Here is an 18,048-nt window from a genome sequence, read left to right as displayed (position 1 = left end):
GGATCAGAACCTTTATGCCATGTGCCAGTGACTCTTACTCCTTAAAACCTCCCGGAAAATGAATCACTACAGGGGCTGAGATGTATTGAAAGTTGGCGTCAGCACAACGGGGTGTTTTAAATCAGGAGCTATTGTAGCAGGTCTGATTTACAAGATGAATTCATATATATTTGTGCAGGTGATTATTGTTTTAACACACTTATTAGGTGTTTATATGCGTTTTCTTTCCTGTAGAGAGGAAAATATTCAGAGTAACAGAGATTCTGAAGCTAATTAGTGATTTTGCATGATGCAGGGCATACACTGTGATAGGGGAAGTAAGATGCTTTGCTGTGCTTGAACTTTTGGGATTTTCCTTAAGTATTCTTCACCTGGTTGCCAGCTGGAATTGTCTTGCCCTTGCCTTTCCCTTTCTGCCCTTGAAGTGGGAATGTCCCTCAAGCAGAAAATGTTCTAGAGAGAACAACTGTATAAAGAAAGTGGGTAATTTTTAAATCTCCTGTTGAGTCCTGTTACTCTGTGCTGTTGGTTCGACCTGTACTCCCATGGCAAGACCACACAGAGGGAAAATGTAAAGAGAGCTGGAAAGGAAGGTTGGTCACATGTGACAGCGTGAAGAAGAGTGTTCTGAAGGCTCATCACAAGGGTCTATTGTGAGGAAAGTCAAAAAATTTGATTGTGATGCTTTTAATGCCCTGGTGGCATTAAGTCTTGTTGTACCTCGATCCTGTGAAGGGATCGAGGATTCCAGCACTTTGACTGTATCTTTACAAAGGTGCTATTTTTGCGAGACTGAGCACATTTTAAAATTACTAATGTAGATTTAATAGCAGCTGTGTATAACTTAATTATATTTTGATAATGATGATGAAGTTCAGAAATCATGTCCATTTTCTGTCGGTATGTGGAAGGTAAATTGAGACATTTTGGAGCACAGCTATGAAATTACACTTTCATAGTGTAGCAGGTATTTATTTTGCTGTACAGCAAGGTCCGTTATTCTGCTCAACTCTCCTGTATTTATACTGCTCCTTCTTAGTTAAAATATCCCGGTGTGTTGTTTGTCACCAGGATGAGGAATTTTCAGCCTATTCACATTCAAGGATGTGTTGCAATCTTTCTAAAGCGCCTTGCAATGGATGAGTAAGAAAACCAAGTTCCTGTTTGCTTTGTCCAGCACTTTGCTGAAGTGAAGGAGCGGAAAAATAGTGCACTTCCAGAAACTGGGAAATTAATGGGTTAAGAGACTGACAAGACATTTCTAATCAGACATAAGTTGAAATTTTAAAACTTAATGCTTATGAAAAATGCCTTAAATGTGTCATAACCTTCCAGGAATGTTACCCATCAAGGAAGCAATTGCTGAGATACATTAAGAATCTTTCCAGTCAGTGAAAAAATATTACTCTCAATGAAAAGTAGTAAGTGTTTTTTGAATAAAATACTATGTGATAAACTCCCTAGAAAATGGGTCTTGTGGTTTATTCTTGGTCTGTTGTTCCTAAACACCGTAAATGCAGGTGGGAGGCCACAGGCCACATGACCAGAGGTGAATGCTCAGATTAAGTATTTGGGGTAGAGCTGCTGCTAATATTTAGCTCCAAGAACCAAGGAAAAGCAGCTAAACCTGGAGACTTCACCCTTGTGCTGGAGACACAATGGGTTTGGTTTTAGATTTGCTGTCATGTTTTCAGATCTGCTGTCAAGCTTATATTGCTTCCAGATGCAGATGGGCCATGGGAGGAGCGGGAGGGTGTGCAAAGTGCATGGCAGTTTAAAAACTCAGTTTCAAAAACTCTGCCTGACCTGAGCTGCTTTTGCAAAAAGTCACCTTGGCTGCCTCTGTGTCCACAGCAAAGCTCAGCCACATACTGGATAAACTGCCCTAGGAGTTTACTTACATCTAAGGAAACCCCCTTTCAGCAAAGTGCCTGGGATTCAGTACTGTACAGGCATAACATGGAGACCAGTGGTAATGTGGAGTCCTTGCCTTGGGGTGGCTGCAAGATACAGCTCCTGCATTTCTGCCAGAAAAAAATCACCACAGAGCCACCACAAAGGAGTCAAGATTATTATTATTAGTAGTATTAACAGTATTATTAGCCCTGTGTTTGAGTCACTGTGCAAATGAAGCCCGGCACGGATAGCAAGGGCTTTGAAAACCCAGATAAAGCCAAGAGTATCTGTGTGGAGAGATTATTTTATAGGTCCTGGTAACTCCTTATTTCCATTTTTTGTTTGGTTTAGGATTACCATGGCTTGAGAGAAGGAGCAGTAGCAAATTACACATTCTCTGCTTCACCTCTGACAGACACTTCCTCAGATTCGGATATTCCTCACCTTCAGGAAACACAGAGAAAACCAGAAAAAATGTAAATCTATGTAACAATTATACACCTCACACGTCTAATTTATAAAATGTCAATATCTTGTAAATACCAAAAATTATATGTGAAAGTAAAAGTAGAAAAATAATTTTTGATACTTTACTTCCAGTATAATTTTAGTTTATGAGGGTCATTTATCAACTAGTTTTCACTGGTATCTACACAAAAAAGCTGCACATGAGATCTACATTTATAAAATACGTCCAAAAAAGCACATCCTAATACAGATTAAAAAACATGGGTTGATAAAACTGTAGTTACTCTAAACTACAGTGGAAAGTGTATTAGGACTTGGCATTACTAGTAATTTTAATTGATAATACCTTTACAGATAATTTTGTGGATCACAACAATCTGTTGTGTCTGATAGACCCCAATAGCAAATCTTGTGATGATATTCCTGCACTGAACAGCTGTCAAAGGCAACTTCTTCCAACAGAGAACAGATAACAGATCTGATAAGCAGATTCTCTCAGTGGCAGTTTCTACCTGTTTTTCATCTGGGGACAGCTTTAGTTTTTACTCTTCTGATATCCAGAGAGTGCTGGCCCTTTGCTGGCCCCAGCATTTCCTATATCACTGCCTTTTGGGCACTTTTGTCTTACTGGTCTCCTCTCCTTAGAGCCAAGTTTCTGGTCCTGCCTTGACAGAGGCCATACCTCTCCCAGGGACATTTTGGTGATGACAAGCCCAAATCATCTTTGCCAGTAACATCCATACAGTATTTCTTCTCTAGCACAGCTTAGGCTTGAAGCTGTGAGCAGAAAGCAGCACTTTGCCTAACAAGCGCAAACAGAAACCTCTAACAACCTTTCAAAGGTATTTTATGGAGCAATTTGTTTTTACAGGAGAGCTGTTTAGCTCTGTCTCTGCTACTTCTCATGTGGCTGCCTCATATTTTACCAGCTTCAGGTTGGGAGGCTTAACACTCTTTGCACCCGTCTGTGGAAAAGTGCCCAAAAATCACCAACCCTTTAGAGAGCTTCATAGGTAACAAAAATTTCTAATCTATATAAAGTAAAAACACTGGAAGAGAAATGCTGCTGAGCTAAATCTACCTGATTTAAAGAAAAAAAGTTGTAAGTGCAGTGAAAAACTGAATGAGGGCTTACTTAAAGACAATGTGAATGAAGACCTTCACGAAGGCTTAAGAAGTGCTCTGTGCTACTGTTTTCTTAAATAGACTCATGACTGAAAATTTGGCAGCCCACGGGATGCAGTTTGATTACATATGAAAATGCTTTGCTGTGTGAGGGACTGCCAGAGCAGGGAATGGGATAATGCTCTCCATGTGTGCCTTTGTGATGGGCAGAGCTGAGGTCGAGAAAGTCCCTCCCATTAGGGCGGTGGCTAAGCACCACTAAAAGACACAGACACGACAGCTGGAAGGGCAGCCTGTTGTTAACCTACATCAGTTTCTGCACTGAGCTGAAGGGAATTTCTTCCTGACCTTGGTTGCAGACCACCTTGTACAGGTATGTCAGCAGCCTCTGTGACCAGGACATCAAATGGATGATTCATAGAGTCATGGTCATCATGCCTCTCCTCTACGTAATCCATTTTTCTCACAGATAAGGAGAAAATCCACCTAAGTGAATAAAATCTCCACGTAGCAGCCCTGAACAGTACAGCTGCTGGTTAAACCTTGCTTTCCTTGCAGAATTTAGGCAGACAGGCCTGACTTTTTTGACCTCAGAAATAAAATTAAAAGAGTTCTCCTTTGGCTTGTCCTAAAGCTGCAGTGATCTGCCCACCTCAGTCCAAACCCTTGGCCAGTTCTGGCTCCAACTGCCAAGCTGTAGGATGGGGAAATGAAGAGGTCTGAGGTATAGGGAGGCCAGGCTACTGGTTGAGGCAGACACAAGCAATGACTTGAGGAAACAAGTGAAAAACTGCTCAACGTGCAAAGGTATGAAACCCTAAAGGAAATTTGATGCTGGAGGACAAGAGTTTGGTACCTCTGGGGACCTGTTGTAGGGAGCAGCAGGGTGGACCCTGGGGCTCTTGGGTCTCTGCCATGGGGGTGCTGAATGTGCTCACGCCCAGCCTCGTGGCCTCTTAGGTTTTGTTGACTTTTATGTGTGTTAGCTTCAAACCAACAGGTTTCTGCTTTCAGGTTGAGCATATTCTGCATGCAGGGTCTGCACACAGCAAAAAGTGCCTGGACTAAGTGACCTGCCGTGGGTCACTAGGCATTTGGGGTGCTGCTGATTGAAACATGTTCTTACCCCAGGGCTGGTTTTGTCTGAAAACAGGTAAAGACAGGACAGGGAAGGAAAAGTCCATTAATGGCTGGATAAACAATATCATATCCTATCCTATCATCCATATTTTTAAAATGAACTCCTGCAAAATTCTGGGCAGGGCTCTGAAACCAGGTACCATGCCAGCTCCTTCTGCAGGACCCAGGGGCATCCAAGCTGGGGTCAAACCCACTCTGTGTAAAGAGTTTTGGATTTCCCAGAATACACTGCTGTTCCTACTAAGCCTTATAAAACTGGGTTTTTCAGTTTAAGTAGAAGAGGTTTTATAGTTGTGAACTGTAAAAAAATCTAAGGTAGGACAGCATGCATTCAGAAAGTGTTATAAAGTAACAGTGAAGTGGTGTCAAGTGACGAAACACCCTAAACTGTTTGGCTTCCAAAAAGCGGCTAAATACAGAAAATGCCACAGTGGCTGCTCCAGGATACACAAGTGTAACACAGTGTGCCACATTAATGATCATTAGTCTTGCAGATTTTGTAATTTTGATTTTGAAGAGTCCCACAGAACTTACATGATGGCTATTCAAAAGGCAAAGCTTTGTTTCTTTCTTATTGTGTGTACAATAGTACATGAATAGAGAGACCACTCATACATCTATGCATACATACATACATACATACATATATATAAAATATGGGTGCCTGATGCCTAGAGGATGAAGCAATATTGGGAATGTTTTTAACAATGATCCCTCCTGTGAATAGGTCTGTCCTGAGGCAAATATCTTTGGGGTTTCTTCTGGTGATGTGTTCATGACAGGTGAGATAAGAAATGTTCTTGGGGCAAGTACAAACTCCTCAGCTGCCACTCTTCTTGCAAACAAGCAGAGACTGTGGTATACAAAAAGCTGCAAGCTCAGCCAATGCAATCTGAGTAATTACCGTGATGAGTTCACTCAATAAATTCACGTGAGGAGGTCGCAATCAGTTTTTAAGTTCTCTGAAGGGTGAGAGAAATCAAAATCCCTGACTCCTCTTGCTTATCACAGCACTTCTGCCTATATTTTCCTTGTCTGGAGCCAGTCAGCAGGCAGGAGGGAGGGGCAAGGTCAATTTAAAAGGTCTTGCAAGGAGCCTCTCCCTACCTGCGGTGCTGGGAGATTGTACATGGCCACTTACCTGGAGCTGCCCACCCATGCAAGGATGCCCATCCTGGGGATCTGCTGGAGCTGGGGACCTCTCCTCATCCTTGTGCCTCTGGTCAGGCAGGTGACAGCAGGAGACTGCTGAGAATCACAGCAGACTTTTTCAGCAATCTCCTCTTCGGGTCAGGAAAATGCAGCAAATCCTTTGTGTGGTGTTTTTTGCCTTTTGAATTATTTCACTTAGTGCAGGTATTTATCCCTGCCCCTCAGGAAATCTTATGAGTGATAGTGGAGAACAGGCAGAAGGAGATTTTTCTTAGCTATGGGGAAAAAAAATTACATACTATAAAAGTAAAAATTTCTGCCCAGCTTGGTTTTTTTGTTTGTTTGTTTGTTTGTTTGTTTGCTTTTGGCACTGAGTTTTAATATCATGTCATGTAGGTGTCATCTTTAATGAGTGTATGTAGATCTTGGAACTTAAGTAGCAATGAGTGGATTTGGAAATGGGGATTTACATTAACTCCTTAGAGCCTGTGAACAAGTTATTTTCATGGCAGTGGATGAGTACACAGCACTTTTGCAGGTAAAGAACTGCCCAAACTACTTTCCTGCAATGTTACCTAATGGACTTTCAGGAAGAGAGTAGGTTTAAGGATATACTGAATGTAAAAGTAGTCTGGAAATGCGCTGAAAATTTTAAGAAACTGATCTTCTTAAGAAAAAAAAGCAGATTTTTCCCCTGAGACTGGAAACAAAATATGTTGAATTACAATTTGCCAACTCCATGAAACGCTTTCTAGTCAGCAAAAAAGCATCTTATTCTTTCTGTATTTTTTGGGTCAGCTGCTGGTAAGCAGCACATAACTTATATAAACAAACATGATTGAATTTGTTTAACCCTTTCAGTCTTGATTTTTCTCGTGACAAAGGACACTGGTAGCTAAAGAAGGCTTTAAAAACCAAAGTGTGCCTTGTGGGGGGCCTCTTAGGGCACCAATGCTGTGATGGATGAGCTCTCTGAAGGAACACATTAAGCTGTTAATAGCAACCGGTTAGGACTAAACAGAAGGAATATTTTGGACACGTGATCTCTGCCACCACAATCAATCTCTTGTGTTAATACAATGAAAACCTGGCCCAAACCCCCAGTGACTACTTCTTCAAAACTATTTAATTTCAAGGTTCTCACAGCAACTTCAGTATTTTCGTGCTGTAACTGAGCCTCTCCTTTACCCTGCTGCTCTGACTTGAAGCCCTGTTCAGTGAATACCATGTAAAATGAAAAAAAAGGATTATTTTTTTCTGAAAAAATCTCATGTTACAGTGTTTTACGTAACCACAGAGTAGGTTGTTTCCTTTGCTCTCCACCAACTCTTCCACCCAAAAGCGATGCTGATCACTCCTGCATGACAGTTTTCCCAAGCTACATAAAGCCTAGCATTTGGCCACCATTAGCCTGCTTCCCCATGCCACCCTGGGAGCTGCAGCATTCACAGGTAGGAAGGGGTGGGATGGGGAAAGGGGCTGCAAAAAGGAAGACTTGTAAAACTTTAAACTGGCTGTTTGGTTGTGTGTAGCCCTGGGGGGGAAAAATTGCTGCATTTTCTATGTGGATTTTTTTGTTGTTGTTCATTTAAGTGAACCAACCAAACATCCTTTGATTGGAAAAACTCGGAGAAGTGAAATCATAAAAAAAAAAAAAAAAAAGGTGGGGTTGTAATGAAGTTTAAATGTAGGAGGTGGTCATGATTTTGAATCATGGTTCCGTTTGGAGTGCCATTTTCTGGATTCAGCCATCAAACAACTCTTTGGTATCTCCAAGCCAAGAATCTGAAGTGATTTACTTTGTTATTAAGTAGCATGGTTGTGTATTTTACCCAGGAGGTGGCACTGTCTGTAGTGTTTTGCATCCTCTCACCTCCCTGTCCTGTGCCAACAAGAGGCGGATTGTTTGTGTGCAGGGCCAGCACACATTCCAGAGGTGATTCGTTTCCTCATGTCACCACTAAAATTGCCATTAATTTTGGGGAGAATAAGAACTTATTTCAAGACAGCCTAGTGCCTGAAAGTGAGCGCTCGATCCTTGGAAAAGGGCAGATCAGCTCAGGCAACTGGTCAGTGACTCCCTTCGCCATCTTAATTCAGAAAACTAATGAAAGCAAGATCCAGACTGGAACACCTCATCAGTTGAGGGTTTAAAGTCTCCAGATTTGGAGAAGAGCAAACTTCTTAATCTGCTATTTACCAAATTACTGACTTCTGGTTTCAGTCTCTCCAAGGAACAGCGAGAGTTGCAGTGAAGTTTGCCATTGATGTTGGGTGCTGCCACTTGGATTGTGCCCACATGTACCAGAACGGGAGTCAGAGTGGGGATGCACTGTGAGAAAAAATTGAGGAGGGGGTTGTGAGGCAAGAAGACTTCTTTATTGTCAGTAAGGTATGTCCTTGGATAATGTGTCTCACATGAAGCCAGCTCTCAGAAGGAGACACAGGGTTCCAACCTGCAAAGTGTCAGGGGATGAAGATGCTCTGGGAATTAACTCCTCTCTCTCATGGCAAAGCAATTTGTGGTTGGGGGGAAGGAACAGGTCAGCCCTTGAAAAACAAAAGGCTTGATTTGAGAGTGATTTTTTTTTATAGTCCATGTCCATTGTCAGCCATGGAGACAGGAACTGAGGCCGTGCTCTCGGTTGCCTCCAAGATAGGAAACAGAGCTATTGTATTCGTGGTCACTCCTGCTGTGCTGTTGGCCTCAGCCTGTTAACTCCTGTATGTTATGCTTTGTTTTGTTTTTTCCCCCCAACAACAATGGTAGGAAAAATAAAGTAACTTCTATCTGCTGGAACCTGGCAGATTGATTTTCACCAGGTTCACTTTTTTTCTTTGTTTTAATTGTTGCAATAATTGTTGGAATGTTAGAGTATCCCATTCTCATTTTATTTAGTTGACAGTACTGAAATAAAATAAAGTGCACAAAAGTGGCACTCCCTCAAGACGAGGGAGTGCCATACTCTCTCTGTGACTGTGCTGCATGTTTCCCTGCCAGGGATGCTCATCCATTGTGAGGGCAGGAGAGCAGTTCCCAGGCTTTGCATTACCCCCACAGCTGTTGTCCACCTTCCATAAGAGATCCTTGGTGAAGGAGGCATGCCAGAAAACACTTGCTGCCCTCCAGCTGGATTATTTGGATCTCTACCTGATGCACTGGCCCATGGGATTCAAGGTATTGTGACTTAAACTCCTGGGAGCCATCTGTCAGAGCTCTGCCCCTTTTGCCTTTGGAATCAGACATGCCTTTAGTCCTTTCTAACGAGGAGTGTCATTAAACCTCATTAGGACATAATGATAAACCTCTACACTGAGTGACCAGGAGAAAGGGTGCTTAAACTAGGTCTTGTAGTACAAAAATCATCTTATTTTACCCTGCTCAGCATTTCCATGTCATGCATCAAATTACCATCCGGATCACATTAATTTTAAAGTGTGAGATTTAGCTGTCATTTGCTTATCCAGATCAAACAGTTGTGAATTATTTAGTTCCTATTTTTCTCTCCTCTCTGTACCCCCAGCTTAAATACATCCTTGTTTCCCTATTGTGTCACATCTCTGGCCTTCCCCCAACCTGACTGAGGCACACAAAACTGTCTACCCTTCCTCTGCCTGCAGGACAGATTCTCAAAAGGCAGATTTTCTTGAAGATTACTCTGTTGGTACAGATTAAGGATTTTGGCCACATCTCACCCCAACACAAACATGTCAGGATATCCAGCGTGTCTCAAGCTCCACTCACTTGCTCAATTTCTAAGTGATTTCCTTAACTACTTACAATTCTGCCTATCTTAAACTCAGTTTTGTGATGATAGGCAGGAGAGGAACCGTTTCCTGCAGATGGAAATGGCACGATCATTCCCAGCAATACAGATTTTCTGGATATGTGGGAGGTACGTTCACCGACAGGCTGAAAAATTCTTGCTAGTTTGCAATGACAGCCTGAAAACTTTAAACTTTCCACTTTGGGAACTGTTCTGAGAGAATTTCCAATATAAAGTATTTCAGATTGCTGATTTCTCTTAGCCTCCTTTTTTGTGCCACCTTGCCAAAATTTACGTATTTTTATGTCTACTGCTTACCAAACTGGCTGGCTGGGCATGGCAAGAGGAAATCTTTGACAGTGTGTGTACCCTGTAGTGCCTTGAGCTGACATGCTGTCACTTCAGCGACATGTCCCCATTTCACTCTCTGAGCAGTTTTTGGTGGCTTTAGTTGTAGCCATGCTCATCTCTAGTTGCACCTGAGCTGTCCAGGCCCCAGAAAAGCCAACATGCCTGTGCCAATGTGCCCAGAGAACCCAAAATTCCTGCTCTAGAAAGCAGTGGAACTTGGCCACAGTCCTTTGCTAAAGCTCTCTGTGCAACACAGGCAAAAGCACAGGCTGTGTGGGAGGCAGGGCTTGGGTGCAAGCTCAAATTCCTGCTTGGCTGATGGTTTGAGCTTCCTTTCCCCTCCACCCTCACCACGTGCTAGCACAGTCAGGTACAGAATCACAGGATATTCTGCATTAGAAGGGACCCACAAGGATCACTGAGTTTAACTCTTAAATGAATGGCCTATATAGAGGTCAAACCCTCAACCTTGGCGTTATTAGCACCAGGCTCTAACCACCTGGGCTAATCTCAGGGTTGGTCAAAAGAAGAATCACAGCACATGCTGAGCTGGAAGTGACCCACAAGGATCACTGAGTCCAACTCCTGGCCCTGCACAGGACCATCCCCAAGAGTCACACCATGTACCCTACAGTATTGTCCAAACTCTTCTTGAACCTGTCAGGCTTGGTGCTGTGACCGCCTCTCTGGGGAGCCTGTTCCAGTGTCCTACCAGTATCAACCCTCTGGCTGAAGAACCTTTTTCTAATGTCTAACCTAAACCTCCCCTGACACAACTTCAGGCCATTCCCTGAGGTCCTGTCACTGGTCACCACAGAGAAGAGATCAGTGTCTGCCCCTCCTGTCTTTCTCATGAGGAAGTTGTAACTGCAATGAGGTCTCCCCCTCAGTCTCCTCTTCTCCAGCTGAACAGACCAAGCAATCTCAGCCGCTCCTCACACGGCTTCCCCTCAAGGCCCTTCACCATCTTCGTTCCCCTCCTTTGGATGCTCCCTAATATCTTTCTGCACACAATATTCAAGGTGAGGTCACCCCAGTGCAGAGCAGAAGGGGACAATCATCTCCCTGGACTGGCTGGTGATGCTTTGCCTGATGCCCCCAGCACACAGTTGGCCCTCCTGGCTGCCAGGGCACTGCTGACTCATATTCAACTTGCCATCAACCAGAGCCAGAAGAATTTACTGATGCTTTTTCCTTCTGTCAGATGAGCAGTAAGGCACATTTTTATTGCTCATTTGAAGGAGAAAATCGGGCATTTCAGGCTCTTACTTATGACAGAAACTTCAAATAAAAATGATTTCTGCTTTGGAAGAGGGATATTTTCTGCCCTTGAAGGCTGGTAGTATTTTCTCCCGTTTCTGTTCTGCTGGAGGTGCCAATCTAATTAGGGTTGTCTGGCTGTTTTATTGTTCATTAGTGTGAAAGAAAATAGGCAGTGGTGGGGGAACACAGTGCTGCTTATACTATAATGCCAGTGCTGAATGGTACATCTCCCTTGGGAAATTAATGAGTGTTGATGGTCAGGTATCCATTCTGCTCTAGCTATCCCAGAACAGCTCCTTGTCAAGCTGCACTGTTCCAAATGATGAGCTTTTAATTATGGGATAATTATTTTGTTAGCTGAGGAATTATCCTAAAAGAATCTCCTTTACCTATAAGAAGAAGGTCTGCCTGGGGATAATATTTCAAAATAGTCATATTCTACTGAAATATTAATAGTGTAGTAGTTGTTAATCTTAAATAATGCTGCTGTTTATCTGTATGATGACACAAGACATGAGAGCTTGAGCCTGACCAGAGCCCCACTGCTCATGTACTGCACTAATGGCACAGCACAAGAGGACCCCAGTCATGATAATTTTTACCACTGAAGTCCTTGTGCAGGCATTTTTTCCACATTAAAAAAAAAATAGGCAGTCTGATTCTGTAGTGTTTCTAGGCTAAGGAAGAGCTGGTGGATGTGGAAATAGTGAAGGCTATTGAAGTCTCCAACTTCAACTGCAAACAGAAAGACTGGCTCCTGAGAAAACCAGGCCTAAGACACAAACCTGTAAATAATCAGGTAAATTGTTCTCCAGCTCCTCAGTACTGACATCATACCTGTCTGGAGTGCTGCACTGTTGATGGAATAACTCTGGTAGTAAAAAATATCTTCTCTGTTAAGGCTGTGCTTTTCCATACCTGTGTGGGAATATACCTGTGTTTGGCTAAATCATAAAGTAACAAGAAGCACAGAACATCCTGTGCCTGTCCTTGTGCAGGAAGCCACTGTCACACAAGCCTGTGGCAACCCTGGGGTGACAGTGCAACTTTTGCCTTTCTTCTCGCTGCAAGCACTGAGCTCTGCAATGGAGAACATGGCAGGGCTTACCTTTCTCCTCTCCTACAGCTCCTAAGGAAAAAGGCTGCGTGAACAGACAGGTCCAGGGATGGGATGACATGAGAGTTGGGTGCTTCAGCTGGATGTGCACAACTGGACCTTGGAGCCCATTGATACAGGGCCTGTGAGAGGTCACGAAAAATGAGGTGGGCAGCTAGAAAGAGAAACTAATGTGTAAAAATGGGCCTTGTTGGAGGCAGGGCTGGGAAGAAGGGGAACCGATCTGAAACCCTGGCTAACTCCCTTAAAAACCCCATAGCAGCAAAAAGAACCACCTTTTCAAAGCCAGTGTGGGGCTTGGTATGTCACTATAGTGATGCTAAACCTTGAAGTACCTTCTGCTTCTGAGAGGTGAAACTTAACCTTTTTTTTTTTTTTTTTTTGGTAGATTGAGAGTCACCCATCTTCCTCAGGAAGAGCTGATTAAGTTTTGCCAATCCAAAGGGATCTCTGTCACTGCATTTTGTCCCCTTGGAGCCCCCCACTGGCCGTGGTTGTGAATGTTTTGTGAGATTTCTTTCTTAGAGGTAGATTGGAGTCAATGCACTTAAACCATTCTTAGGATGTGGATGAACCCTCACAGAGTAAAACTAATGTAAATTAGAAAAAGATTTACTACTCAATTATAAATCTCACACACTGAAACTTCTCTCGCACTTACTGTGATATTCCATCACCAACTGCTGTTACTGCAGTTTCATATTTAGAAGGATCAACTGGTTGATGAAAACAGTGGAGAGAATTCTTAATTGAGCTTGGGTGGGCTTATTAAACATATAAGAGAACTTCTGAACTAAAAAAAAAACCCACAACAAAACCATCAAAAAACCAAAACAGCAGATGCTTACAAAAATAATACCTTTGCAGTCCTGCTGAGACAAAGGGATTTTCAATAGATGACCTGAAGAAATTTTGCTTTTACTCCAGTCTTCATGGCTTTCTCTAACCTGGGACAGAGTGTTTAGCAGAGCAGCTGTACTTGTGAAGGACAGGACAAAGTTTTGGGGATCGAGATCAAAGAAATTCCCAGGCTGGACTAAAATGACCTGTTTTATTAGGAACTACAAATCTCTTCTCATGTGTGCACTAGTTCTAAAAGGAAAAGAATGAAGGCAGGGACTGAAGGAACAAAAAGATGGTAAATTAAAGTGTGCAAGATGATGCTATTTTATCATTTCAATAATATTCTTACGCTATAGTGCTTGAGGGAGAAGACAGTGGGCATCTGACTGCTGAAGTCTGCTTTTTATTGTCACAGGTCCAAACCTGAACATATTTCCCTTTTTGATGATCCTCAAATCAAGGAAATCACACTCAAGCACAACAAAACCCCAGCTCAGGCTAATACTGGTCACAGTATTTTCCCTGGTGACATGTAGCTTTCCCATTTGGGCTAAAGTAACTTTACACAGGTATTATGGAAAGCTGAGCTCCAGCTGTGTCTCGTACACATTTTAATGCTTTAAAAAAATATTCTCTCTGCATTAATTTTAACAATGAACAGAAGATTACCAATGGCTCTGGGGGCTTTAATGGGTACACTGGCCACTTCTCCACACAACATCCCTGCCAATCCTGAACTCTTGCTCAATGCACTCCTATGTTGTCACCGCAGCTTCAGAGACTGATAAGGATTTAACGAGCTCATGTAATAATTAGGAAAGGTTTATTATAGTGCTTCTCCTGTGTGAGCCATCTCTGATAACCAGTAGAGCTGTTCCATGTAGCCACACAGGCACATATGGTTTTTTGGCTTTCAGAACACAGGCAGCACTTCTCGTGTGTAATTCCCTATCTGTTCTGACACATGCTTATCTAGCTTCAGATTTAAAGAAACATGTATATAATTCCCAAAGCTGTCAACACGAGCACATTGAAGAAAATTTTAAGGTAAAAGGTACCTTACAGAATCATTAATGGTGTTAAAGCTTTATACATGAAAAAACCCTACTCTGCCAGTGGCACAGAGTATCCCCTTCCTAGTCAGAACTGGCAAAACCTTTTGTCTGTCAGTAACCTAACCAAGTAGGTTACTTCCTTATGAATGCAAAAAAATTACTTTAAAAGGAGCCAAGTCTTCTTCATTAGAACATAGTGAGATGATGCAATTAGACCCCACCAGCACTGTAATTTTATGACATTTATTCATTGCTCTCCACAAATGTGCCTATTGCACATTTCCTAGGGCTTCAACCTGGTTTCGATATTTTTTCTGCAAATGATCTTACTTCTCTCTTTGCAAACTGAAGTAACCCAACTGTTTGGGAGCTTTATTCAGGTGTTTGACTTTGAACTGACCAAAGAGGAGATGGAAATTGTCCTTGCTTTCAAGATACCACATCTGTGCATTAAACAAGTATCTCTTCCTCCTCCAGGCTTTAGCAAGATTGGATTATCATTGGATATCCTCTAAACAGGTAGTATTTGATAGCCCCACTGGAAACTTTACCTCCTCACATCCATATCTGCTAGAATCCAGCAGTTGGGTTTATTAGAGCATTGCCCATCCTGTACAGGTTGGTAACACTGGAATTTCTGCAGGCACATTGTGTGTTAAGGCATCTTGTACTGGATGCATACCAAACCGCTATCTGAAAATCAAAATCAGCTGGAAATTCCAAAATAAATAAGGGGCAATATTTTTTTTCTGTTTTCTTTGGCTCCTTTACATAAGGGATAGCCAGTGTAAATAAACTCCATTTTAAGAATGAGAGTTGTGTTTTTGAAGTGAAGAGCTGTGCCTATGTACTCATGCCAATGTTATTAAGGCAGTGTCTAGATAACAGAATGGTCAGATACAGACTTACCAAGATGTGCAATTTATTCTGTTTTCCTGGGTTACCCACTTACCTAACAGTACACTGTAGGCTTGGGAGTTCACAAGAGAGCTCTTTAGTATCTCAGGGAAGTTTGGCAAGTTCAGCTAAGCAAAAGATACTTTATCCTTTGAGAACCAGGTCACTGATACATGTGAAGGTTACCAAGCATTCACTTCCACTGCCCTGTGTGCACTCAGCAGACACACGTGTTTTTACTGTAGTTCACAGTTTTAGTTTCTAGAAGCAAAAATCACAACGACTATCCCTTTTTTTGGAAGATTAAAAGAGACACCATCTTCAGATCCTCCATGGTTTGGGACTGTATATTGTTGTTTTAAGCAAATTGCAATACTTGGTGTATTAATTCATGATAGAAGTGGAATATGTAGTATAAGATGGGAAAAGGCAGCTCACAGGCATTCTGAAGAGTAATCTTTGAGCCTGGATGCATTTGCTTCCCCTATTATCAGCCATAGTTGTATCAGTCCTTTATCTGTATCTTTGCTCTGCTCTTGTAACACAAGTCTCAGTTGCAGCAGAATGTATATTCTCTTATCATTTAGTAACGATAAAAAAGTTTAATAAACCTGTGTCTTTGGGATTTATGAAAAGCAGTCTTTGTCATGAATAGAAATCCTGACAAAGTTTACAGAAATTTAGATTCTCCTATTAGTTGTATTATTAGACAGAAGGTCAAAACATACCCCATCTTTTAGTTGTCAATACAAGACAATCCATTCAACATCAAAAGATCTTTATGAGATAAGACAATATGCTACTTGAGATTCTTAGTTCAGTAATTTCACTGTAACAGACTGAAAACTCTTTGGAAGACATCACTTAATTATGATTCAGGAGCCCTTCTCTTAATGAGGTTTTATATTTATGAACTGCTAAAAACTAATAAACTAGCAGGAGATTTGTATGTTTGGTTTCTAGTATCATCAAGAGTACATAAATACTGCCTTTATCAGTAGAGTGGCTGCAGTTAAGACTGTGAATGTCTCCCAGCACATCCAAAGTCTGATAAAGGAGACACAGGAATTATTTTGTTTGGCAACTGTCACATTTAACAAGCACAAAAGTTGGGCAGCTTCATAAAAGCCACTCATAGATTTTTGCTCTCCTGTGCTCCCTAGATACTGTTTGCTTGTGTTTTGACTCAAAGGATGCCAAGGGATGCTGTTTTCTCTGGTAAAACAAAAAAAAGTCAGTGCTGCTGCAGCCTATGTGTTTTAATGAGGCATCTGTTAATCAAGAATTCTTGCTCTTGAACTCTTGCACATGACTCAAAACTCCTGTACATGCTTTAGGCTCTTCCAGCCCAGCAGAACAATGTGAATCAGCACTGCCTGCAGAGAGGAAGGACAATTGTGTAATTAAGGTTCACAGTTAGGATACACACTTCATGGATATCCTTTCCCAACCGATTTTCTTTGTAGTTAATAAAGGAAATAACCTATCTCTGAGCTACTTTCGACTTCTGCAAGTTGTTTGAATAACAGGTGCCCTAGAAACAGCAAAGCAATTCCCATCAAACTGGATTTCTTACAGCAACTCTTCTAAAGAAACAGCTCTGAAAAATGTATCAGGAATTGACACCAAACAGTTGTAGTGCAGTGCTATGGACAGCAAGGTGCCTGTAACAGGTATTCTCTGGTGGTTTTTTCCTCCTGAACATGCTACACTGAAAAGATCAGTTCCAGGATATCATTCTAGATGCAGTTAGAAAATGTACTATATGGAAGGTGATTTGCTTCTAGGCATTGAGCCTGTGGTCAGGTTGTTAAGCTGCAGTAGTAGGAGCAAAACCCATTTAAGGCTGTAGTGTGCAGCTTATCTTGACATATTTGCTACTTCATAGGAATTTTCTAACAACATTCCAATTTAATCACAGCTATCAGACTTGAAGCTATTTACAGGATGTTTATAGACTGTGGTAGGCAGGAAGTCAGACTAGATGATCACAGCAGCCGTATAATAGTAAAAAATTCAAAACAAGTTAGAAGCCAGAGATTGTGCGTTTGTTTTAGAGACAATAGATCTTTTTCAGCTGCAGAGACTTCAACGAAGGTATAAGGAGAAGAATTTGGGTGGTGTCAGTTACTGGGGAATAAAAGTGCCTTCTATTCTGCAGCAGAGCTGCAGCCCTATTTACAGTGTGCCTTTTCCAGCAGAGTGTTGCTGCCTCACAGCTACCACAGCAGCAGGCCTGCTGCCATCAGCTGCTCAGGAAGCACATGGGCCAGCTTCACCCCTTCCCCTATCCCAGTACATGTCCCACAAGGGCACTGCTCCAACTGCATCTGCTACCTGTAGAGAGAACACTACAAAGCACGACCTCTGTTGTATGCAGTTTTGTGGATTCCAAAATCTTCCAGCCTTTCATGTTTTTTTGCGAGTTCAGACTTTACATAGAACCTACTTATTAAGAAAATAAAAACTGCCATGACAGGCTAGAAACTTGAGTTTCTTTTACTGCTGTGTAACTGCTCTTCTGTTGACTAAAGAAAAACAAGTGTTTTGCTGGTCAGATCACTGCAGCAGAAGAGAAGGGACAAGCTACAACTGTCTTCTGAAGAGCTTAGTTCTGTCAGGGCAGGGACCAGCAGCAAAGGTGTTGCCACACTGACAAGTACTGGAAACTTTCTAGTGTCCATCTTCAGATCCATCAGAACCCTGTGATAATAAGCAAGAATAAGTACACTGATGGCCATTTAACCCACTCCCTTTGTGTGGCTGTAACTAATTTAACTGCATGAGGCTATCGAGGAAGCCTCAAGGCAGTGACAAATCTGTCCCCATGTATTTTTCAGTGGCCCATGGCACATTTGCCATTACTTAATCCTCAGGTAGAATGAATGTCTAAAATGAGGAGCAGATACCAGCAGGGTCTAGTACTTCATAGATCTAAAAATGCCAAGGCCATCTCTTGAAGCCAAGAGTGAAC

At 42.1% G+C, this 18,048-nt stretch overlaps 1 pseudogene; it reads left to right on the top strand.

The window, feature by feature from the left end:
- The first annotated feature begins 5,758 nt into the window (after window positions 1-5,758).
- LOC116787401 lies at window positions 5,759-15,436 on the top strand (annotated as a pseudogene).
- The last annotated feature ends 2,612 nt before the right edge of the window (window positions 15,437-18,048 follow it).

The sequence above is a fragment of the Chiroxiphia lanceolata genome, chromosome 5 (assembly GCF_009829145.1).
Source record: "Chiroxiphia lanceolata isolate bChiLan1 chromosome 5, bChiLan1.pri, whole genome shotgun sequence".
NCBI classification, from domain to species: Eukaryota; Metazoa; Chordata; class Aves; order Passeriformes; family Pipridae; genus Chiroxiphia; species Chiroxiphia lanceolata.
This window is presented reverse-complemented; position numbering and strand designations above follow the sequence as displayed.